The sequence below is a fragment of the Mustela lutreola genome, chromosome 1, assembly GCF_030435805.1.
Source record: "Mustela lutreola isolate mMusLut2 chromosome 1, mMusLut2.pri, whole genome shotgun sequence".
In the NCBI taxonomy this organism is placed as follows: Eukaryota; Metazoa; Chordata; class Mammalia; order Carnivora; family Mustelidae; genus Mustela; species Mustela lutreola.
The window spans coordinates 18,528,840-18,554,436 of NC_081290.1; the positions used below are offsets into that span (position 1 = coordinate 18,528,840).

Consider the following 25,597-nt stretch of genomic DNA (forward strand, 5'->3'; position numbering starts at 1 on the left):
TTAATATCTAGCTATGAATGTTATTTCTGTAAAAAAAATTAATTATTATTATTGTTTAAAAAACACACAAAGAAAGCTCTATAAAGATTAGTAAATGGTGACACCAGCACTGGGTTATCACTTCCAACCTGAGTCTCATCCCACTGAGACTTGAATCCTCACTACCAAAATGTAGTCACTAAGACCTGTCAATTTACCTTCTAAATAGTCTCAAAGGAATTAATACCACTCAGTCCCCAGGACTGCTGCCTTAAACCAAGTCTTCATCACCTGACCTAAGCTACTGCAAATATTTCCCAGATAATCCTCATGCCTGGAGCTGCGGGTACCCCCACAGTTCCTCCACCTTTCTAATACCCACATCTTTCTAATATCGAGGTCTGTTGTCCAATATAAAGACACTTAAAAATAGAAACTAAATGGATGTTATAAAGAGAAAATATTTAGAATCTATTTACTAATGAGAAGAGACAATGAACAAAATTGTGTGTCCTATGATAATTTTCCGGAGAAAAATAAAGCAGGAGAGGAATGCAGAGGGGTACCCCCAGGCAATTTCAATTTTAAATAGGATGTTGAGGGAAGGCTGCCATGAGAAGAGGATATTTAAAGCGTAGGAACTAAACATGAGGAGAATAGTGATTGGGGGAGGAACCAATACGCTTAAGGATCCCAAGTCGAATGACCCAGCGTGTTCAGCAAACGGCAATGAAGTCAGAGAGCTGGAGTGCAGAGGACCCTGGAACTGGAACAGGGTTCTGAGCGCTCTGCATAACATGATGCAGCGATTGGGGGCACCTGGGTGGCTCAGTGGGTTAAAGCCTCTGCCTTCGGCTCAGGTCATGATCCCAGGGTCCTGGGATCGAGCTCCACATCAGGCTCTCTGCTCAGCAGGAAGCCTGCTTCCTCCCTCTCTCTCTGCCTGCCTCTCTGCCTACTTGTGATCTCTGTCTGTTAAAAATAAATAAATAAAATCTTAAAAAAAAAAATGATGCAGCGAGGAAAAGTCAAGGCTGTTGTAGTTCCTTAGGCAAGAGGGGACTGTGACCTGGATGCAGGTAACAGACAAGAAAGTGTTCGTAAGTGGTCAGATGGTATGTGCTGATGGATGTGCAATGTGTACAAAAGAAAAGTCAAGATTCACTCCCAGCGATTTATGTTCAAGGAATCGGAAGAACGGAGCTCTTAAGCAAAAGTTTTCTGAAAGTGATGCTTCTTTTCTTTTTTTCTTTTTTAAGATTTTATTAATTTATTTGACAGACAGATCACACCTAGGCAGAGAGGCAGGCAGAGAGAGAGAGGGAAGCAGGCTCCCCGCTGAGCAGGGAGCGAGATGCGGGGCTTGATCCCAGGACTCTGGGATCATGACCTGAGCCGAAGGCAGAGGCTTTAACCCACTGAGCCACCCAAGTGCCCCTGAAAATGATGCTTCTGAAAAGTCATATTATTACATATTACTTTATTTATTTTTAATTATTTTGAAAACTTTGATTTGACATTTTATGGTGAAATCCTTTCAAAGGGGTACACCTGGGTGGCTCAGTCAGTTAAGCATCCAACTCTTGATTACAACTCAGGTCACGATCTCAGGGTGGTGAGATCAAGCCCTACATCGAACACCATGCTTAGCATGGAGTTTGCTTGAGATTTTCTCCTTTTCCCCTCTATCCCTCCCCCAGCTTGTTTTGCATTCTCTTTTTCTCTGTGTGTCAAATAAATAAGTAAATAATTTTTTATTGGACGGTTAAAATATTTTTTATTGGATGAATATTTCAATGGATAAAAATCCATTCAGAGGTCATTTACTATGGAAACTATATTTTCTCCAGTACATCCTTCCTTTGAGGTTAAAAAAATTACTGTTCATTTTACAAGCACTTAGTGTTTGTAAGTGTTTAGATATACCTAGCTCTATTTTAAATGATATACAGTATATTCTGTTATTCACCCCATATTAAAAATAAGGAAATTGAAGTCCAGAGAGGATAAGCAACACCTCCAAGGTCATATATAGTGTCTGTCTCTAAAATTTATCCCTTTGCTCTGCTTTCTCTCAGGACTGGTTTTTTATTTCATTACTAAAATAGAATGAAGCTAGAAATTCTTCCAGCTGAAATGGTAGGAGAAGTGGAAACTACAGAAGGGCACAGAGAAATTTCAGAGTGACAGATATATTCTCTATCTTGACTTCAGTGGTCCTCACACAGCCTTATGTGTTTGTCAAGACAGAATTGTACATTTAAAAAAGAGTGATTTTACTATATATGAATTATTCATAAATAATCTTGATTTAATGGGGCGCCTGGGTGGCTCTGTTGGTTGAACGACTGCCTTCGGCTCAAGTCATGATCCCAGAGCCCCAGGATGGAGTCCTACACGTCAGGATCCCAGCTCCATGGGGAGTCTGCTTCTCCCTCTGACCTTCTCCCCTCTCATGCTCTCTCTCTCTCTCTCTCTCAAATAAATAAATAAATATTTTTTTAAAATCTTGATTTAAGAAAAAAAAAATCTTGATTTAAGAAAATCTAGCAAATATAAATTGACATAAAGAGGTTATAAATTGATATGGAAATACAAAAACTTCGAAGTGAATCTTTCAGGGGTACCTGGGTGGCTCAGTTAGTTAAGCATCTGCCTTCAGCTCAGGTCATTAACCCAGTGTCCTGGGAACCAGCCCCACATCGGGCTCCCTGCTGAGAATGGAGTCTGCTTCTCCCTTTCCCACTCCCCCTGCTTATGCTCTCTCTCTGTCAAATAAATAAATAAGATCTTAAAGAAAAATAAAAGGAACCTTTCATTCAACATAGTTTATCTGAATACATTTTGGATAAAAGCAATATTTTTAATATCATCTTCCAATAGTATTTACTGAGAAAGTAATGCATTTTTATTGTTGCCATATAATTTTTCATGTGTGATTTCAGTCATTTTGCACACCGTGGAAAGTTCTGGGCTCTCTCCATTGATTTTATTCCTCCTCTCCAAGAAATCTCACATAAGGCTCCTAAACATCTATCAGAGTTCAGTGAAAAATCAGTAAATGACTAGATTGAACAAGACTTTAAACGCTGCTGGAAAACCTAGCTGTTTGTGCTCCGGAGGTTATTAAATCTTGTATTCACATTGTTGTGTCTACCATTAACTTACAGTCGAGACAAAATTTGTTCTTAGGACAGGTTTAATCACTAATAAGATACTAATCCCTGTTTTATAGTGTTGGTAATTATTTTAGTTTTTAGCTATCCATAATAAATATAAATATATCATTAATGTTTATATTAAATATATTTTTTTAAATCCCATCATACAAGTAGAGAAAATATCTGCTCTTCCATTTTTTGTTATTTTTAAATTTATTTATTTTCTTTTTTTGAGAGTGAGAGGGAGAGTGCAAGCAGGTGGGGGAGAAGCAGAGGGAGAGGGAGAGAATCTTAAACTGACTGTGCTGAGCACAGAGCCCGATGTAGGACTCAATCTCATGACTCTGAGAACATGACCTGAGCCAAAATCAAGAATCAGATGCTTAAGCAACTGAGCCACACAGGAGCCCCACACTTTTTGTTATCATTGTTGTTATTTATTTGGGCATATAGTAATCAAATACTCTTTCATTTGTAATCTTTATTTAACACTTCTAAAATCAATTGTCTAGATATGAGTAGTGTAGTTAAAAACTGACATTAATTCAATTAATGCACTTATCCAAACTCATGTAATATCAGTACACTAAAATAGTCTTAAAAACAGTCACTCCCATAAAAATGCTGTGAGATATGACCTAACTTCCCTTAGGATGGCTATAATCGAAGTAACAATACCTTTGGGCTTTGGCCAAAACTTTGGCAAGGATAGGGTGAAATCTGAACACATGCCTGGTGAGAATGTGAAATGGTGCAGCCCCTTTGGAAAGCAGTTGGTTAGTTCCTCAAAAAGTAAAACATTTAGGGGCGCCTGGGTGGCTCAGTGGGTTAAGCCTCTGCCTTCAGCTCAGGTCATCATCCCAGGGTCCTGGGATCGAGCCCCGCATCAGGCTCTCTGCTCAGCGGGGAACCTGCTTCCCCCCCCCCCCGCCACCTCTCTCTCTCTCTCTGCCTGCCTTTCTGCCTACTTGTGATCTCTCTCTCTGTCAAATAAATAAATAAAATCTTAAAAAAAAAAAAGAGTAAAACATTTAGTTGCCATATATTCTACCACCAGTATATAACCAAGAGAAATGAATATATATGCTTACTTAAAAACTTGTATACAAACGTTCATAGCAGCCATTATTCATAGTAGACAAAAAGCATTTAAAAAGTACCTGACATCTGTCAATTAATAAATGAATAAACAAAACATGGTATGTCCATCTAAAAGAATATTATTCAGACACAAAAAGAAATTATGTTCTGATTTACAGAACAAGGGTAAAATTTGACAACATTATGAAGAGGGTAGGTACGAAAGGCCACATATTGTATGATTCCATTTTTTATGATAAATCCATAGAAGCTGAAAGTATATTAGCTGCAGCCAGAGAATAGGGCAAAGAGGCCAAAGTGAGTAACTGCTCATGAGTATAATCTAGATTAAAATATTCCAGATTAGACAGTACTGATAGTTACACAACTTGGTGAATATGCTAAATAATACTTAATTGTATAATTTTTAAAGGAGTGAACTAATGGTATAGAAATTATATCACAATTAAAAAACAATGAAACAAACACTGTTAATCATTTAACACTGTAAAACCGTCCATGAATCCTCTAGAAACTTCATAGTTGGGTGCCTGTAGCAGTTGTTATATTAATTATAAGGTCTTAGTTCTTTCTTATAGTTTGCAATGAAAATGAACAACAAGGAAAGGTTCTGAAATGTTCTTCTCACAACCCTATAAATACCCTGAAGCCCTCTGGAGATGTCTTGGCTGGAAAATTAAGCTCTAGTCCGGCAAACATGATACTTACACTGGGGGCTCCAAACCTACTTTTCCAGACTCATCTCCTAACACTGTCTCACTGCATGAGTAATCCTTTAACAACATTAGAAATATCAGTCTTTCGATGGCCATTCCTTGTTCCTTTGTGTATTCTTTCATAAGCTCTTCTGTTGGCTTGGAATGCATGACCTCACCTTCTCTACCTCAACAACCCCTCAGTGAATTTCATAACTTCTATGAAGATTTCAAGAGCCTCCAACTAAAGTGACTTGCTCCCACTTTTGTTTCGTTAATAGTTTGCCAGTGACTCTTATAAAATGTATATAGAAATTTCTATAGAGTTTCAGATCTTTCCTACCAGTGTTTAACTTCTCCAAAGTAACCATACGTAAGAATGCACAGCTGAATTTTTTGAAAAAGATTATTAAATCAGCCTTTTGTTAAATTTATTAATTTAACTAATTTATATTACTAAGTACCAAAAACCCATTTCATATTCAACATTGTAAAAGAATATCTGCAAAGTTTATATGTTAATGTATAGATATATTAGTAAATACAAATAAAGTAGATTCAAACATATCTGCCGTGGGAAATAGGAAATCATGCTTGCCCATGTAAATGAATGTGCTGAAGAAAGCAGTGACAAAGAAATTAAGGCAAAAATATCTAAAAGAAGAATATCAACAGGAAATTTTAGTGCCTACAAAGGTGAGTGCAATATTTAAAGTCTTTTTAGATTCTTAAATCACTCAGTACTTTTTGAGTAAAAGGTACAGAATCTTTGAAAATAGACTTATAATAACTTATAATATATACCATTATATAAACAACTCAAAATAAATGAATATGATTTAACGTGGATAAGAAAACTGGTATTTCTGCTTTTAAGCTGTATATTTATAATAATTTGTATCCTGGATAGTACTAGATAGTATAATAATTTGTATTCTAGATAGTACAAAGTCACTTTACAGAAATTAACATGGTAACTTCAAGAATAAAGGAAATTCCAATTTTACTACTGATTGATTAATATAGAGGCCTACTTGCCTTCAAATGATTTGCTGAAAAAGATGTAAATAATTTGTGTTATTAATATATGTAATATAAATTATTTTTCATAACACATTTATTGCTCATCTAAGTATACCTCCGTAAGTGGAATTTTGTATATTTTTTGGAAAATAAAATTGATAATTCTTGGCAACAAATAAACAAATCTAAATATGTAAATTTATTTGTCCCAAGACAAATTTGTCTTCCCCAAAATATACAAAATTCCATTTAAGTAACTCATTAAACAATTTTCAATATGATCCTCGTAACAACATACCTTAACTTCAATGAAAACATATTAAATACACTTTGAAATTACTAACAATTATGATTGGCAAAAATTATTTAAAAGTTACCTTAATTTGCTCTTCAGTTGCTAAAAGTCCATGTTCTTTTCCTCCGATTTACTGAACATTTAAACATTTCTGTAAAAAAAAAAAAATACATCAGATGATGAGAAAAAATAATACTTTATGGCTATACTTTTAGGACTATTTGCATATACTTAACGTATGTTTTCTTATTGGTCAAGTGCCTTTTTTCTCACAATGCTTGAGGTATAGCAGCAGAACCATGGTATAAAAAATAAAATTCTATTTACTTCTGAAACATTATCTTCAACTATCTAATTTACTGTATTATTTACTGAAAATAATTAATGAATTTGGTAGGTGTGGAAATTTAAATTAATTTTAAAAAGATGCAAAGAACACCTGGATGGTTCATCAAGTTAAGCAACTGACTCTTGATTTCAGTTCAGGTCATGATCTCAGGTCCTGGGATCGGGCCCCAGGGCAGGCTCCATCTCAGTGGAGACTGCTTGAGACTGTCTACCTCTTCCTCTGCTCTTCCTGCTCATGCTTTCTCTCATATAAATAAATCTTAAAAAAAAAAAAAAAAGAAAGAAAAGAAAAGGTAAGTGTCCATTGCAAGAAACCAGTGAATTTCCTAGAACTCATAGAACTTATTTTTTTCTTAAGATTTTCTTTATTTCTCTGAGAGAGAGACAGTGAGAGAGAGCATGAGAGAGGAGAAGGTGAGAGGGAGAAGACAACTCCTGCTGGCGGAGAAGGTGAGAGGGAGAAGACAACTCCTGCTGGCGCTGGGAGCCCGATGCGGGACCCCATCCAGGACTCCGGGATCATGACCCAAGCCAAAAGCAGTCACTCGACCAACTGAGCCACTCAGGCACCCTCATAGAACTTATTTTTAGAACTTATATCTTCCTTTATTTGTTTTTTAAAATATTTATTTATTTATTTTAGAGAGAGAGAGTGAGGGAGAAAGAGAGCACGCACATGAGCGGGGGGGGGGGGGGTGCAGAGGGTGAGGGAGAGTATCCTCAAGCAGACTCTTCGCTGAGGGTGAGGCCGGCCTCCTGACTCCGGGCTCAATCCCAGAACCCTGAGATCATGCCCTGACCCAAAGCTAAGAGTCCAACACTCAAAGGACTCTGCCACCCAGGCATCCCCTCAACAGATACTTCTAGTAAGATCCTATGATGTCTTTAATCTACTTTTACCATCAGAAGTGTTGTGGGGGAAAAAAAAAATTGAGGAACACCTTAATATATATCTTGCGACTTGATCATATATACAAATACGTGCTTTGTGAACTCATGTGCATGGAGACCATGATTACAATAATTTAAACAAATTCAGATAATAGGAAAAAATAATAGGAAGGAATAAACAAAAAAGAGTTTACTTAAGGTGTATTTATAGGGATAATGTTAGTCTTCATTTCCTTTACATTACCATATATTTTCTATTTCTTTTCTTACTAAATTAATATCGACATGACAAACATTTTACCAAAAAGGTAAACAAAACAAAAGAGTAATGTCCTTCAAAGAATTTTCTTTGGGATTTCAATGTCCTCTGTTGGTCCTGCACTTGTCATATCAAGTTTTGAACTTTGTAGTGTGTCCATTTAAGTCCTTTTTATGAGCATCGGCTTCATTACTTAATTACTATGCTACATAGCATCTATTAAGTTATTAGTAACAGTAAGCTATTAGCAAAAGGTTAAATAATCATATATGTGCCAAAACAATGACTAAATCCAGTGTCTATTCTATAATCTTGTCCCCAAATGGATAAGGAATTAGATATATGCAGAACTTCATTAACATAAAATTAAAATTAAATTTGCCTTTAATAGAATCCCTATTGATTACCATCAGATATATATGAAAACAAATTAGTATAAAAATATTCACTATTAAAAGCATTATATTTTGGGGCACCTGGGTGGCTCAGTGGGTTAAAGCCTCTGCCTTCAGCTCAGGTCTTGGTCTCAGGGTCCTGAGATCGAGCCCCACATCGGGCTCTCTGCTCAGTAGAAAGCCTGCTTCCACCCACTCTCTGCCTGTCTCTCTGCTTACTTGTGATCTCTGTCTGTCAAATAAATAAATAAAATCTTAAAAAAAAAAAAAGCATTATATTTTGTGTGAGGATTTTAAGCTATATTTTTCCCAGCGAGTAACTACCCATATTTGCCCAGTTAGTGAGGTTTCGTACAATAAGAGCAATCCATTCTATATTCGAATGGTATGCTTGACAGCTTGAACAGGCAACTGAGAGCAATTTTTAAGGCAATTTCTTGGCTGTACACATAAGGTATTGTTTCCTGGTTTTTGAAGAACAAGCCCATTCGATCTTACGAATATTTTACAATGTCTGAACAATCACAGGTAATGACAGCACACGCTCTCCTAGAATTACCCTCACCTGGGAGATTTTGCTTCAACCAATTAGAAAATAAATTCTGAAATCCAAGCATGATATAGTCCACAAAGTTCTCCCTAACAGCACCAAACGGACTCCACCAGACAGAACCAATCCTAGATTCCCTGATGCTCGCACACCCTGTGTATATTCTTCTATTTGGCTGAACCCGTACACTCTAATGTGAATTGCTTCAGAATAGGGACTGTGACTAGTTCCATTGGTATTACCACTCCTAGAACCAAGCACTTAACATGGCCTCAAAAATGCTGACTGGGTAAACAAAACATTTTCTTTTTAGTTTAAAAAAAAAAAATTGCAAGAAATGACTGGAAACTGTATTGGCATCACATAAATTGAGACGAGGAACAAAAATACACCATTATATGTCTTTGAGTTTGTTTGCATAATCATCTTTCTAGGTCCATTTTCTCTTTGTTCAGAAGATCACAGAATCCCCAATTTACAATCTGGCTATTCAGTGTCTCAGTGATTTACCCAATTACAGCCCCTCTAGGCACATCAGAGCTAGTAGACAACTCAGCAGAACAAGTTTACGCAGGGTCACAGCTTCCTAAGGGGAAGGAGACCAGGTCAGAGATAAATCACAGAAAAAGGAAAGGGGGGATAAACACATGCATAAAGAGAACCGAAAACCAAACAGAAGAGAAGAAAAGGTTATCATATCAAGTGATGCTCTTCTATCAGCATAAAGTGTTAGCCTAAATTTCTAGTCCAATTAGTAAACTTGCTCTAAAAGGGATTCTTAAAAGGAGCTACTAGAATAGTTACTTGAACAATTTGACCACTTCAAAGGAAGCACTAAGAATGGACAGAAAATTTAGTGTGTTTGCATCTTCATATTTTTAGCACATTCAAAAGTAACACAAAAAGAAATTCACTAGCAGTTATTGCAGTTCTCTGTACACTTTACAAGTCAGATGGAAATACCTGACACTAGATTGCTTTAATGAAAAATCAAAAGCTAAATTAATCCATGCTTTAGAAAAAACCTTGTAAAAAAGCAGATATATAAGACAGCAAAAATGGAAAATAAAATTATAAGATTTCATCGACCAACTTAAAAAGAAGGAATACATAATAAAGATATATGTTCAAAAGAAATTTTCTAATCACGAGATAGCAAGTATAAAAAGTAAAGCAATAGGGGCACCTGGGTGACTCAGTGGGTTAAGCCTCTGCCTTCAGCTCAGGTCATGAGATCAAGCGCCCCCCCACACCCCCACCCCGTCTGCCTGCCTCTCTGCTTACTTATGATCACTCTCTCTCTGCCAAACAAATAAATAAAATCTTTAAAAAAAAAAAAGGTAGAGCAACATTCATTCATTCATTCATCAAATATTTACTCTGTGCCCAGGCACAGTTCTAGGTGCTATGGAATCGGAAGTGAACTAAACAGACAAAAATCACATTCACAGGGAGTTTATCTTTTACCTTGTGGTTGAGGCGTGAGAACAGAATGAAAGCAAAAGAAACTGACTACATTCTTCAGACACTTTTTGTATTATTTTTAAATTTTAAATACTCCATATTTTTGAACATTTTATATTCCTATTTAATCTTAATTTTTTTAAGGTTTTAAGGACTTTATAGTCTCACTTTGCCTTTATAAAATTCCTCTGAGATTAGTATGAACATTACCTTGTTTATCTTACAAATAAATATTCTGGGACATTGAGTGGCAAAGTCAGAATGTGAATACAAGTAATTCAAATTCAGTCTATACCCTCCAGCTTCTGAAACAGCATTATATTGGCGATCACTGTCTAGATTTGAAAAGAGGATGTTTATTATGAAAACCATTATGCTTCTATAAATGAATTCTTTTGGAAATAATCATCTCAGAATTTCATAACTCTGATTACTATAAAGGTACCTTGGTATTCTAATATTTATTTATTTATTTATTTATTTATTTTTGCTTTTATAATTTTTTTATTTTTTATAAACATATATTTTTATCCCCAGGGGTACAGGTCTGTGAATCACCAGGTTTACACACTTCACAGCACTCACCAAATCACATGCCCTCCCCAATGTCCATAATCCCAACCCCTTCTCCCAAACCCCCTCCCCTCGGCAACCCTCAGTTTGTTTTGTGAGATTAAGAGTCACTTATGGTTTGTCTCCCTCCCAATCCCATCTTCTTTCATTTATTCTTCTTCTACCCACTTAAGCCTCCATGTTGCATCACCACTTCCTCATATCAGGGAGATCATATGATAGTTGTTTTTCTCTGCTTGACTTATTTCGCTAAGCATGATATGCTCTAGTTCCATCCATGTTGTTGCAAATGGCAAGATTTCATTTCTTTTGATGGTATTCTAATATTTAAATGAGATTCCAGGAAATTAAAGTAAAAATTAATCTGGAATTACAATAAAAATATATTTTATTTTCTTGGTCTATGAGGCATTAATTATATTTACATTACATCTCCTACTGAACTTTCCAGTAAAGGTTCAAGAAGCAATGAAGAATTCATGTGTACAAACATACTTTAAAATGATCATTCTAAGGGCACCTGGGTAGCTCAGTCAGTTAAGTGTCTCCTCTCAGCTCAGGTCATGATACCAGGAGTCTCGCACAGGGCCCCTTGCTCACCCAGGAGCCTGCTGCTCCCCCTACTTGTGTGTTGTCTCTGACAAATACATAAAAATCTTTAAAAAAAAAAATAAAAATAAAATAAGAGGTGTCTGGGTGGCTCAGTTGTTAAGTGTCTGCCTTCAGCTCAGGCTCAGGCCATGATCCCAGGATCCTGGGATCAAGCCCCACATTAGGCTCCCTGCTCAGCCAGAAGCCTGCTTCTCCCTCTCTCACTCCCCCTGCTTGTGTTCCCTCTCTCACTGTGTCTATCTCTGTCAAATAAATAAATAAAAATCTTCTAGAAAAAATAAAACAAAATAAAGATCATTTTAGTGTCAGTTAAAAGATGTTTCTCAGCCTAAGATGACTGTTATTTTTTTTTTTAAGATAAGTGAAAACGGAGATTTTTTAAAACTACAGTGAATTAGTGAACTATTTCTAAGGTAATATAATTTTTTGGTCAATGAGAGTCCTTAAATCATTTTTAGAACTGAACAGTTAAATACTAGTTGCCACAATTTTATTACTGTAAAAAGAAGTATATAGCCTTCCGTCTATCATTTCCAATTACTTGGAAGTTAAATAAGAAAATATGAGTCAAAACACAGGAAGTAAACACAATAACTGCATTTATGACATTCCACCTCCATATCTTCAACTAGATCTTCCAATGCTGTCTCTTTAGTTATGATGTTCACATCCTTTTTCCAACCACCCACTCTCAGTTTCTCAATCCACCAGTTATCTTCAAATACCTTCTACTTTCACCCCCTATCAATAACCATCATCATGTACCAACATTATTTTCTTAGTAGACTGTTCAAATTTGGTTTTCATCTCTATTTCCAATAATTGTACAGGTGAGAAAGGTGCAACTGATAAAGATTATCAGTTATCAGGCGATGGCACTAAGACAAGATCCCAAGGCATTTTACACTTAGTCTGGCCTCCTGTTACTTCCGGTTGTTACCACAGGCCCCCACACTTGGAATACTGCAAGCTGTAGGAATAGCACCTTTTTATTCGTGTAGCACCATTTTATCCCCACTCCTGTCTACCTTGCAAACAGCTGCCAGAACAACCGGAGACTTCGTTTTCCCCGTGATGATTTCTTTCTTTCTTTTTTTTTTTTTAAGATTTTATTTATTTATTTGACAGAGAGAGATCACAAGTAGGCAGACAGGAAGGCAGAAAGAGAGAAGGAAGCAGGCTCCCTGCCAAGCAGAGAGCTTGACGCGGGACTCGATCTCAGAACCCTGAGATCATGACCTGAACCGAAGGCAGAGGCTTAACCCACTGAGCCACCCAGGCACCCTCCCCAGGACGATTTCTGCTCATTAATCCACAAAACAGCATTTTTATAGGGTCTGGCTTTTCAAGATCCTCTATAGGATGAATACATTATTTCCTATTATGAACACTACCCCACCAGACAGAATTTCCACATCAGCCAGTCTAGGTTGTTAACTGGCTCCTGAGACAGATTATTCCAGATAGAGTGGCTTGTTAGTGCATCAAGAGCTGTTCTGTGCAATTCTCTACACTTATACGTTGAATATTATTCTAATATTATACTAAGGTCTTATTCTCCAGTGAAATTAGCCTCAACACTTTAGGTACAAACAGGTCTATAAACTTCTGGTGCATTTTAAATGAAAAGTACAAAGTTTAGTCCTCAATGTGCTACATTTCCCCATGTGATCATTTTCAGCACCCAAGAATGTAAGCCATTGTATAAAAAAGGGTATCTCAGGTGCAATTTTATATCAATGTAAAACTGGACAAAATTGACAATAACAACTGTTTCGGGACTATGGAAACTGACCAGTCATCCAATAAATTAACTGTTTAGACCAAACAAATTATTTCTGCCTGGAAATTCTATCTCTCCCCACAGCCTCCAGCTAGACTCTTAGGTCATAATACAAACCTTAATGAATTTAAAAGAAGCAAAGTCATAAAAGTAGATTATATGACCAAAAGAGAATGAAATTTATTTTTTTAATCCCCACATATTTGGAAATTTGAAAAAAAAAAAAAAACCTTTATAAATATCTCATATATCAAAGATACCAGAAGATAAATTATTCAACTGAGGAAAACTAAAGCAGAGCATATCATGATTTATGCAGCTAAAGCAGTGCTTAAAAGTAAACTTATAGCCTTAAACACTTAAGAAGAAAAGTAAGGAAAGAAGAGCAAACTAAGCAAAAAGAAGGGAAGAATGAAAGGAAAAAAATGTGTGACCAGAAAATCAATTGTAAAATGAAAACATTCCCACTACTTATTCTGTTATTAAAAATTCCTTATCTTTTCTATCCCTTAGTATCTTTATCGTTAATTTGATTATTAGAATAAATGAGTCATAACCCTCCTTCACTGAAAAATATAATTGGTATTCTTTGGACTAGCCTACAGATCTATAAATGATATTAAAAAATATATACTACATAGACAACTCATAGTTTATTAATAGAGGGTAAAGACTGTAGATAATCCAAAACACAAGATAATTTTGAAAACTTAATGAATATATTATACACAACATTTTCACTTATGAATGACTGAACCTCTTACATTTTGTTTTGAATAAGTCATAATTAATGGAAGATAGGGGAAAAATTATTATGGTGACAGTTTGCCTGCTTGCATACAGAGGGGAGCAGAAGATAGCACAGAATATATTGGACAGGACAGGATAAAGTAGGGTAAGACAGGAAAGGAAAACAAAGAGAAGGGGAAAAGAAGAACCCTTAATTAGTGTCTACTATCTATCATCCACTGGGCAATATCAAGCATTAGAGCAATATATACAAAGACCTTGCCTTCATAGAGAAGAGTTTGTATTTACTAAAATCAAAATAAAAGATCAGCCCTTTTACTTATTTCCTTTCATTTGTAATTCAATTACACAGAGATTGTTTCTTCCTCACAGAAAGGGAAATGTCCTAATGAATCAGTTCATCAGAAGTCAATGGCATGCATAACCCTAAAACTCTCATCCCGGCAGATATGTGCTAAGGTTGAGCAATGGAATGGTATTTATTCCAGGGATTTGTTTCTGCTATATGCCTTCGAGGTATAAACATCCTAAAAGGCAAAGACATTATTCTCTCCCAGGTATCCAAAACTAACACAATACGTTCATACCCACAAACATCTCTTTTTCTGAGTTTAGTCTAGGACTGAATCAACCAACACCTTACCTTATTTTTGGACTATGCAGCCTGCTGTTCTAACCCTAAGGACTTCTGGGTTTCCAGAAAGGTTTATTTCCTCAGCAATGTACCTTTTTTCTTTCTCTACTTGAGAAACAGCTTTCAAGTTATCATAAAAAAAGCAATCGTTCAATTTAATCTGTGCATTTACCCCCTCAAAAGAGCCTATAATTACATATATTTGCATCCTAATTATAGTTTCCAAATTCTACAATAGTAGAGGTTACCAAGCTATTTATAATAAAATATACCTATATTCTATACTTTTAAATAATCATTTATTGTTAGAACACACTGAAAACCACCCCATTACTTATATCTTGTTCTGTTTCATTTCATTTTCAAAATTTAAATTCAAATTTTAAATTCAAAATTTAAACAAGGAACTTTAAAAATGCCTAGAAAGAAAAGATATATGAAAAGATCTTTTTCTTTAAACATTATCCTCTCCTTAATTATCAGATTTTTTTAGTTCACAAAAAAATACTTTAACTTTATGGCCATTCTAGTCAATGGTGTAATCTCAAACTATTATATATAGTGAAAATAGCCTAAGAATAAGTTATTGTGCAATGAGTGGTACCAAGTATTTTCTAAAGACTCATGATTGGATATTTATATGTTTATGCAGTTTCTGTCAGTTCTAGAAAAATGATTTTTATCTCCCATGTCGATGAGGCCAAATTGTCAGCTGATATCAATTTCATGGAAAATCCAGTATGCTGGAATCCTAAGTTTTAAAGGATGAGAACCTGGTGTCTAATGAAGTATTCTCTAAGGTTTAAAAGAGTCTGGATTGCCCAGCAAGATGCTGAATCTCAGATAAGCTTCTTCCAAAAATCATCATTCCTCCGGTCATTTAAATTTAAAAAAAAAAAAAAATCAATAAATGCATTCTAACCAAAGTTTAAAAAGCTTCTGACAAATTGCCTCTGCGAAAGTCCTCTGGACTTTCCAACTGTGCAGGGTGCAGGGTGTGGGATCAAAAAGCAGAAAGAAGGAAGTAAAGAAAGGCTTCTGAGCAAGTGAAAAAAAAAAAAAAACTTGGTGAACTAGAAGTGATCTGCTTACATATCAAATATCAGATTTCTACTACATTGCTACTCTGCTTTCTCCTTTTTTCTGTCCCATTCTTACATTGCCTGTAGCTCATTACATGAAGCTTTATTTCCCCACTTTGTATAAGATTTCAAGCAGAAAATCTTCAATACTGAAATCTTTAAAATGGTATGCTTTGCATTACACTGTAATAAGTACCTTACCTGAGACTCCACCATCTGGAAATCAGAGCAATTTAACATACAGTCCTAAATCAGAAAATATATTTAAAAGAAAAAAAAAATCTCACACTACACTAAAACCCAATGAACTTAACTACAGAGAGAGAGACCTTTTTCATTCAAGACTTGTTCTTTACATACTCCAGCATTCTAACAATGAGAAATCAGAAGCAGAGGCACCATTCAGACAAACACCCACCACAATTACTGAAAGTTCTGAGGAAAACTGAAAACTACATCAAAGGAACTCTGCAAAAAGTTTTTATTCAAACTATCAAACATCTGGAGTTTTGCCACTTTTTTTTTTTTAAATTTCATTTATTTATTTGACAGAGAGAGATCACAAGTAGACAGAGAGGCAGGTAGAGAGAGAGAGAGAGAGAGGGAAGCAGGTTCCCCGCTGAGCAGAGAGCCGGATGCGGGACTCGATCCCAGGACCCTGAGATCATGGGGCTTAACCGAAAGCAGCGGCTTAACCCACTGAGCCACCCAGGCGCCCCGAGTTTTGCCACTTTTAACTGGGTGGATAGTTCCCTCAATTTTTCAGAAATGTTTCTGCACCCAAAGAACCCCCCACCCAAGCAAGACTCGCTGTAACTGAAGTTTTACTCATGTACAATTCAAAATTAGTAAGGTCAAATTTACGGGTATTATATAGACAATTAAAAGTTAACAGCCTTAAAAAATAAAGTTAACAGCCTTGATTAAGTATAAAGGATATGTGTCTGTCTGCATGTATTTTACCCACCCCTTTTGAGGACATTACTTTTAAGTATTTATTTTATTTGTATATATTATATGTATAAAATCATGAGAATAAAAATACAAATTTTAAGTTATTTAGAGATCACATACCCATGAGGGGGAAATCCGAATCACTCCTTCCAAACAGTGTCCACTAGAATCTTTTTAATTAATTGTTTCTTTGGTGGGGGGCGGGTGGAGGAGAATATTTCTTCATTGGCCTTTTAAAAATAATAAATACTGGGGTGCCTGAGTGGCTCAGTCAGTTGAGCATCCAATTTTTGTTTTTGGCTCAAGTTATGATCTCAGGGTCATGGGATCCGGCCCCAGTCAGGCTTCAAAGACCAAAGAAGTTTAAAAACTTGGCTGAAAAAATTTTTCAGGCCCCCAAATCGATTTTTTTCTTGATGTTTGGTAAAATCCTTACTAATAGGCAACAGGTTTTTGGTTTTTTGTTTTTTTTTTTAAGTTTTTATTTATTTAACAGAGTGAGATACAGTGAAAGAGGGAACACAAGCAGGGGGAGTGGGAGAAGGAGAACCAGGCTTCTGAATCCGGCTGAGCAGGGAGCCAGACATGGAGTTTGATCCCACAACCCTGGGATCATGACCTGAGCTGAACACAGAACCTTAAAGACTAAGCCACCCAGGAACCCCAGGCAACAGCTTTTAAATTCTGTACTTCAACTTTAAAATTTATTTGATAAAATGTATGAAAACTTAAAATACATTTATATGTATTAAGATCCCAAGTTCAGAAAAAAAAACTATTTATAGCTATTTTCATTCAACAATCAATCCAGCATAGAAAGCCACAGTAAACCTGGAACTGGGCTAGCTAACAGCCACCAAATTGAATTAAACATTATTCCTGCTCCCAGAACACTCACAGCCAATTGTACAATTTCTTAATAATGTACAGCACTCTTGGTTTGAAAATATTTAATTATCAACATTAGGGATAAGAATAATAATAGCAACAATAACAACACAACAGCAATAAGCTTAAGAGGTCAACTAATGTAATCAAAAGCACAATTTAGATTACAATCTGGACAAACTGTGTTAATAGCACAATGGAGTACAAAGGCAAATATACTGAAAATATTACCTAAATATTAAATAGCAAATAAAAATAAAATCTTTCTCTGCTTCACTGCAGGCAAAGAAAGTCAAATGCCACTTGATCCAATTAAGCCAATTTAGGATACACAACTACTTAAAAGCCTGAGCCGTACTAAGTGATGAAGGCAAAATGGATTGAGTCCAAATCTGCTTTATTTGTTTAGATGCTATTTATTATGGCTATATTTTATTATAGGGTAGTAAAAAAAAAATTACAAGGCAACATCCTGTTATTTTCCACTGGGAAAAATGATACAGATGCACTATTAAAACTCAGCTCAGACAGCAACATGTCAGGCTGCACAAAGCTTGAGCCTTCACAATGTGTCAATACACACTGGTGTTTATGTGGCTGATGGTAAAAACTAGCCTAATTATTGCCAGTTAAATGTTCCATAAAATTGTGACTTCATACAAACCTAGAAGCTTTGACTCTATACATATTGGAAGAGAAAGTGTTGTTTAAAAAAACAAAAAACAAAACAAACAAACAAACAAAACACACAACTAAACACTGGTCTTTCTTTGAAAAGAATAAAATGTCTTATTTCCGCCCCTAAAACTACTACTCTATTTCCAGGGTAGCTAGCATATCCCGAAATCACTATCATCGAATTGTAAACCGTGAGCCCTATTTCAAACCAGTATCTAAAAAGTAGCCTAATTTGTTGAGAACATGAATGAGCTTCACAAAAGAATTAAGAACAAAGGAGAGAGGGAGAGGGGGGAGAGAAGACATGCGGGGGTAGAAGGAGGAGATACATGGAAAGAGGGAGACAGCGAGGAGTAACCAAGATACGGTCTCTTAACTATTAAGAACCAATTGTTGATTATCAGAGGGGAGCGTGAAATGGATGGATGAAACAGGTGATGGGGATTAAGGCGCGCGCTTGTCCTGATAAGCACCGGGTGCCATATGGAAGCGTTAGATCTCTCTACTGTATACGGGAAACCAAAATAACACTGTATGCTAACTATACTGGAATTTAAAAGAAATTTTCAAAAAAGAAAGAAACTTCGATTATCATCAATTTCAAAAAGATTAATTGCTTTTCTTTTTGATGATTTTATGTACTTATTTGAGAGAGAGAAAGGGAGAGAGAGAATGAGCACAAGCTGGGCTGGGGAGGGGGGCCGAGGGGGGCCAGGGAGTGAGAGAAGCAGGGCGCCCAACAAGGACAACGTAGGGCTCAATCCCAAGATGCTGGGATCATGACCTGAGGTGAAGGCAGTCGCTTAAGCGGCTGAGCCACCCCAGGTGCCTCAAGATAATTGCTTTTCTAATAAGCTCTATAAATATTATCTTTCCTCCTTTCATCATTATTCTCATCAATCTACCTTCATTGTCTAGTGAAAATGTTGCATTATATAGAATTCTAACTATACAAAATAGAAATACTCGGTTTTTTCTCCGTTACTTGAGAGCGAGAGATAAGGAAAATTAGTTTTTTGGGGAGTGTTTGCCACTTCAAAGGACACCAACTGGCGTTCCACAGTTCTACCCATTTTAGGCAGGAAAATACCATGCTGCAGAGCTTGAGTGCTCCGAACTACTTTTAGTTTTGAAGCAGAAGCAGCTTTAGATTAATTGCCATAAAGCGTCCTCTCAAAACTTCTGTTGATCCAAAAGCTGAGAGTTCCTGATGAAAAAGGCACCCCTGCAAAGTACTCCTGGACCACGTGAAAATGTAAAGCACAGACGACACCGAGGACGGTACACTTTCCTTGTCTCCAATATGTGGATATGATTCTTTTTGAGGTATTTTAGCTCAAATGATCTTGAACCATCAGATAGCCTGTGTTTGTGGAGCCTCCTCTATGCCTGTCCGTTTCCTAAAGTATTATTAGTCCCTTCGGCAGCTCTGCAGAGCTAAAGCAAATTAGATTTTACAGTTAAAATAAGTCAGTTATATTTGTGAGTGGTAGATGGCATTAAAGATTTCTCAGGGTGCCTGGGAGGCTCAATGGTTTAAAGCCTCTGCCTTCGGCTCAGGTCATGATCCCAGGATCCTGGGATCGAGCCCCACATTGGGCTCTCTGCTTAGCAGGGAGCCTGCTTCCTCCTCTCTCTCTCTCTCTCTCTCTCTCTGCCTGCCTCTCTGCCTACTTGTGATCTCTGTCAAATAAATAAATAATATCTTTTAAAAAAAAAAAAGATTTCTTTTGGCATGGTGATCTCCAAAGTCCAGTAGTCAAGTAAACTCAGTATTAGAATCTGCGTTTTGTCTTTTTTGTTTTGTTTCATTTCATTTTCGTTTCTGTTTAGAACAGCCAACTTTGGTTTGGAAGATGCCTGGGCAGTACCATCTGCATGGCAGTCATAATGTCATAACCATGTTTTATGGCTTGAACATAATGATATTAGCCAATAATACCCATCTCATCTTTCATTCCCTTTACCAGATAAGCATTGGGAGTTTGGGGGAGGACTATTTAGAGATTTCCTAGCGCTTAATGTTCCCTCTAGAAATTCAACCTAAAGCTAAAAGTAAGATTTTTCATAATTGTTGTAACAGTTTTAAAAACATGGGAACAGGAGTATTCTTACTCCCATGAAGACCATGAAGGCCAGTGCAAGTCACATTACACTAACTTTATGGTTATTACTGAATTTTGGTGATCTCTCCAATGCCCTGTCCTTGCCTGTAAATCTAACCCGTTTGTATCCAAGGTCACCCACATTTAGAACATCCTTCTCCAATTCTCCATCTGTGCTACTGGCTTCATGCATTCATTCATTCACCCCACAACACTGATTTGAAATCTCCTCTGCTTTAGACACTGCAATATCCTGTGTGTTATAAAAATCTACAACAGGAGAATCCTGCTTCCTATGAAACTTAATACCCTGTGGAAACAGAGTTGTATAAATAAATCGTCAAACAACATGAGGTATACACTATTTTTAAAAAGAACTGATAGCTGTAGAGATGCACAACAGGATTTTATGCAAAACAAACAACATTAATCTTGCTTTGTATGTTCATTATTTCACATTCATGTATGAGCCACCACATGAGAATCCCTTGGGAGACAGGAAATACCATTATGGAGTGGTTTGACCAGCAGCCAAATTAACTTTATCGCCGATTATCCACATAATACATAAAATGTATATGTAGTAACAATAACTAACCCATAAAGCCTGGCTATGCTGACTACACGCTCTACCTCTGACACTGAGCTTGAACCTGGAGTGTTTGTGTCTCAATTTGCTCATGTATAAAATCGAGACTATGAGCTATTTGAAAGTGTTATTAAGATTAAAAGAAGTCATCCATGTGAAAGCCGAGAACAGTATTTAGCACATCACAGGCACAATTTTTTAACCTATTAAGGCCATAAAAGTTACAATTGACATTTCACATGCATGTACTTTAAAAATATTTATTTATAAATTATATGACATGAGTACCATTCCACAGGTGATGAATCTGCTGCACAAAAAATGTAAAACATTCTCAACACAAGAGAGCTATAAAATGGCAGAGTCATAAGAAAAAATGTATCTACAATGTTCACAAAGGACAGAATAAATGACACATATATTGGGCATCATAACGGATAGGCTCACAATTCTAGCCATTTTAAGAGATAACTGAGTATCACCGCCAGAAAAATACTTGGCAAACAGCAACATTTTTTCAAATTTTAAAAAAATCCTAAATAACTAAATATTATTAGCTTTTGGTTCAATTGATTTTTTAAAAAATTGAGGTCCTTGTCTCAGGAATCCTGACCAAAGGAAGTGTAGGTATCAGTGCATTTTTTTAGTAATGAACCAAAAAGAGTATGTAACCACTTCTGATAGTATTTTGTACTACACCCATCATAAAACTGTTTCAAGGAGGTTTAATCTTTACATTTTTTTGGAGTAAATATACGACTTAAATGTAAAATTTAGATATTTAAAATTTAGATGTAAAAATTCATGACACTTTTTATGAAATTATATACTTGTTTTTTGTTTCTTACCAAGTTTATAATAATCATTTAATTAGCTTTGTTAGTTATGTTAATGCTAATAACTTTCTCCTATAGCCTTAAGAAGCATAATTACAATAGTTTTTAACAATACAATTTCAACGGGCACCTGGGTGGCTCAGTGAGTTAACATATGCCTTCAGCTCAGGTCATGATCCCAGGGTCCCGGGATCGAGCCCCTGCATTGGAGGCATCCAGCTCTAAGCTCAGCGGGGAGCCTGCTTCTCCCTCTCCTTCTGCCTGCTCCTCCCCCTGCTTATACTCTCTCTCTCTTCTGTCAAATAAATAAAAATAAAATCTTTAAACAAAAATAAAATTTCAAAAACACAGTCCTTGTTTCCACCATTGAAAGAGAAAATTCCCCTCCTGGGAGTAGGAAGCCAGAACATCTCTAAGCGTACCACTAGACTTATATGATGATGATGATCACAGTCATCTCCTCTAAAACTAATGTTAGGTAGGACAAATGCTACTCACACCAACAGACTCTTACACAGAAAAGCTATATCCTAGTAATACAGGCACTCAAACTAAAGTTCTAAATGAGATCTATCAAATTCCTCAAGCTAGACAATTCTATCAATAATACAGAATTTAAATTCAGGGGGAAAGGTGGTTAAGGGCTCGTCACAAGATATTGGTGTCAAATATTATGCTCTGAATTAAAATATACAAGGATACAAGGATGAGCTTTTTCATTGATAAATGGCTATACAAAACTTTGGGAAATAGTAACAGTAGACTGAGATATCTTATAACAGAAGTATCTAGGAAATAATCATTTTTGTACATAGATTTATTTCATATACTGACATAACTATATATTTTTTCAAATAGCCACTTGTATCATAAAAGAAAATACAACATTCCTCAGAGAGGGTTTCTACTTCAGCTCATACACAGTTAAGTTCATGATTCCTTAACCTGTTTCTGGATATCTTCCTTCAATTTTATGACTGATTATGTAGGTTTCATCACTTATGCTATCTCTAACAAAAAGAAACCACTCTGTGGTATTCTTGATTACACACACACACACACACACACACACACTTTTTTTTTTTTTTTTTGGCTAATTTTCAATTTACAGAAATCTATCATGGTTTCCTATATACCCATGCTTCTCTTTCTGCCAATCCACACTGGTAACCGCTGCCAGAGTACCTGTCCTAAAGTAAAGGTACACTCACAAAGAAAACAGCTGGTTCTACCGTGTGCTAGGCCCGGTTGTAAGCCCTTTTACATATAGAGACTCATCTCATCTGCACATCATTGTGAGAGTAGCTGCCATCACTGCCCTGATTTTAAGATGTAGCAACACAAAAGCCTAGAAATGTATTCATAATTGGCAGGGCCTACCATAAAAATCAAGCCTGTTTAACCCCAAAGCCCATACTCTTAACCACTTCATTTTGCTCTCTACTTTCTTCAACTATTTTAATGCTGTTTACATTTCAAGCCTCAAACCAAAAGCAAATATTTCAATAAAGCTCTTTAAATTCATGCCATCAGTCAGAACAAAGCTTCGCTCTCTCCTCTCAGAATCTGTATTCTTCTCCAACCCCTTACATGTACTGAATAGTTGCTATATGCTAGGCGCTGCTTCCTGCACGAATGACGTCACAAATGATGTAGGTCATAGAATCTTCTCTACTCCGTAAATGTAAAAAATGAAGAAATTTAAGAAATCACAGGGCTGGTGAGGATTCAACGGGAGCGGCTGTGCTCTTTCCACCATGCATAGCTCCCAGCATCCAACTGCCTCCTCCAAATAACAGAAGAGGGTCACATCCAGCATCTCCTTATTAGATCCTTAGATACTTAGATGCATGGCCTTTGGTGCTTTGTGGTTGTCTCTTAGCCTCAGTTTCTTAACTGGTAACATAAGTATAAAAAGTGTTTATCTCACAGTATTGTTGGGGAAACTACATAACATGGAGGGTGCTCAATAAACATAAATTCTAGCAGCGACGATGTTACTACTTTAAGGTCTTGTCATCCTCTAGGGGAAGAGCTTTGAAAGTAACCACATACTCAAAAATGTTGCATCTCTACTATTTAATTATGCATCAAAAAAAAATGTTCATTAAATGTCTGAAGGGTTTTAGCCTTCACTATTTGGAACTCTAAGAGAAGAAAGTCCATTGGAATATGCTATATCCAGTAGCTATTTTTCCACATCTAATACCCAAATCCCTCTTAGAGTTTAGTTTATAGAGCCTTCACAACAGAGTTTTCTTTTTTAAAAAACTACCATGTGAAGACAATTTAATAATTTTAAGACTTTGATTGAGAGAGAGAGAGTGTGTGTGAGATCGTGAGCATGGGGGGAAGAGTAGAAGGAAGAGCAGACTCCCTGCTGGGCTGGGAGATGGCTGGGGATTTCATCTCAGGACCCCAGGATCATGAACAGAGCCGAAGGTAGACACATCAATCACTGAGCTACGCAGACATCCAGAGATAATTCTGTTAATATCACATCCTCATATTTAGTAACTCTTCACTTGCAGGACATTTTTACAATTTGGGTCAAGGGTTATTTCTTAATTTCTTTTGTTCTGGTTTTGGTAGGTATAAAAACTATTTGGCCCAAGCCCTCTGTCATATACTTAGAGTTTGCCATTTCGTTCTTTCTTCAAGATAAATAATCTCAGGTTCTTTAGGAATTTCACATATATTATCTTTTCTAATAATTATGATCACTTTTAAGATGCCTACCTCTAATAAGTAGCATTTATATTGGGTTAAATATTACAAAAGATGCTCAAAGTTACAGTAGAGATATTTGTATCTTTAAAATCACAATCTGAAACTATTTGCTCCCAAACCCACCGTGGGCGTAGATTATCTCCTGCTGGCATCCCTCTCAGGCATCTCCACTGCATCCTACCTCTCAGACATTTGGTCAAAAGACTGAAAGAAATACCTTCCCTCTTATGCCTCTCTCCACTGACAGGAGGGCACAAGGAGATCATTTTTTAAGATATTTCTCCCACAGAAGAGCAATCAAGATAGAAAACCAATACTACAGATGAGGACTACTCTGTACTATAGATAGCACCATGTGTAGTGATGCAAATAATAACAGGATAACAGTGAATACTAAGAACTGAATATGTACTGATTTAAAATTCATTCATTCAATCAATATTTAATTAATTAAACAAAAGTATTAAGCTTCTCCTTTGTGTTCAGCATCTTTTTCCAGGTGCTGGGAATAAAGTAATTGAAGAAAATAAATATTCCTAACTTTGAGGGACTGAAACAACAAAACGTGCTAAGTAAAATATATAGTATGTTTCAGTGTGTAGGGATAAGAAATGTGGAAGGATTTAAACTTTTTAGATAGTGTAAAGAAAGAATGCTTCACTGAGAAGGTGACATTTCAGTAAAAACCTGAAGGAACTGAGGTAGCAAAGCTATGTAGCTACCTCTAGCAAGAATGTTCCAGACAGAGGGGAACAAATGCAAAGACCATCAGGCAAGAGATGAAAAGGATTTAAAATACCAGCAAGGAGGCTAACAGGCTATAGAATAGAGAGGAGGGAAATGATAGAAGGCATCAGAAAGCTAACAAGAGGCTAAAGCCTTATTTTGGTACAACTCTGTAGGCCAACGTTCATACTGTCTTTTATTACATGGGATAGAAAGCCACTGGAAAATCTTGGGCAGAGTAAAATTTGACATATTCTAAAATGGTGACTCTGGTTGTAATGTTGGGAACAGATTATGGGAAGAGGCGGACCAGTCAGAAAGATAGGATAATAATCCAGGTGAGTGAGGAAGAATTTCTGTGGGAAGGTGGTAGCAGCATAAGAAGTGACAAGTGGTGAAATCTTCAGAGTATGCAAGGCACATCCAACAGGATTTCCTTTGAATTAGACAGGAGGTGTGAGAGAGAAAGAAGTTAATGTTTTTACATTTGCAACTG

At 36.3% G+C, this 25,597-nt stretch overlaps 1 protein-coding gene across 12 annotated transcripts in view; it reads right to left on the reverse strand.

Annotated features, from left to right (window-relative positions):
• ADGRL3 (adhesion G protein-coupled receptor L3) overlaps positions 1–25,597 on the reverse strand; it is an 809,555-nt gene that overhangs the window by 627,327 nt on the left and 156,631 nt on the right. For all 12 annotated transcript variants that reach the window (XM_059160370.1, XM_059160378.1, XM_059160333.1 and 9 more), the window contains exon 2: positions 6,337–6,405. The gene's annotated coding sequence lies outside the window, so the exon portion shown is untranslated. The remainder of the gene's footprint in view (positions 1–6,336; positions 6,406–25,597) is intronic.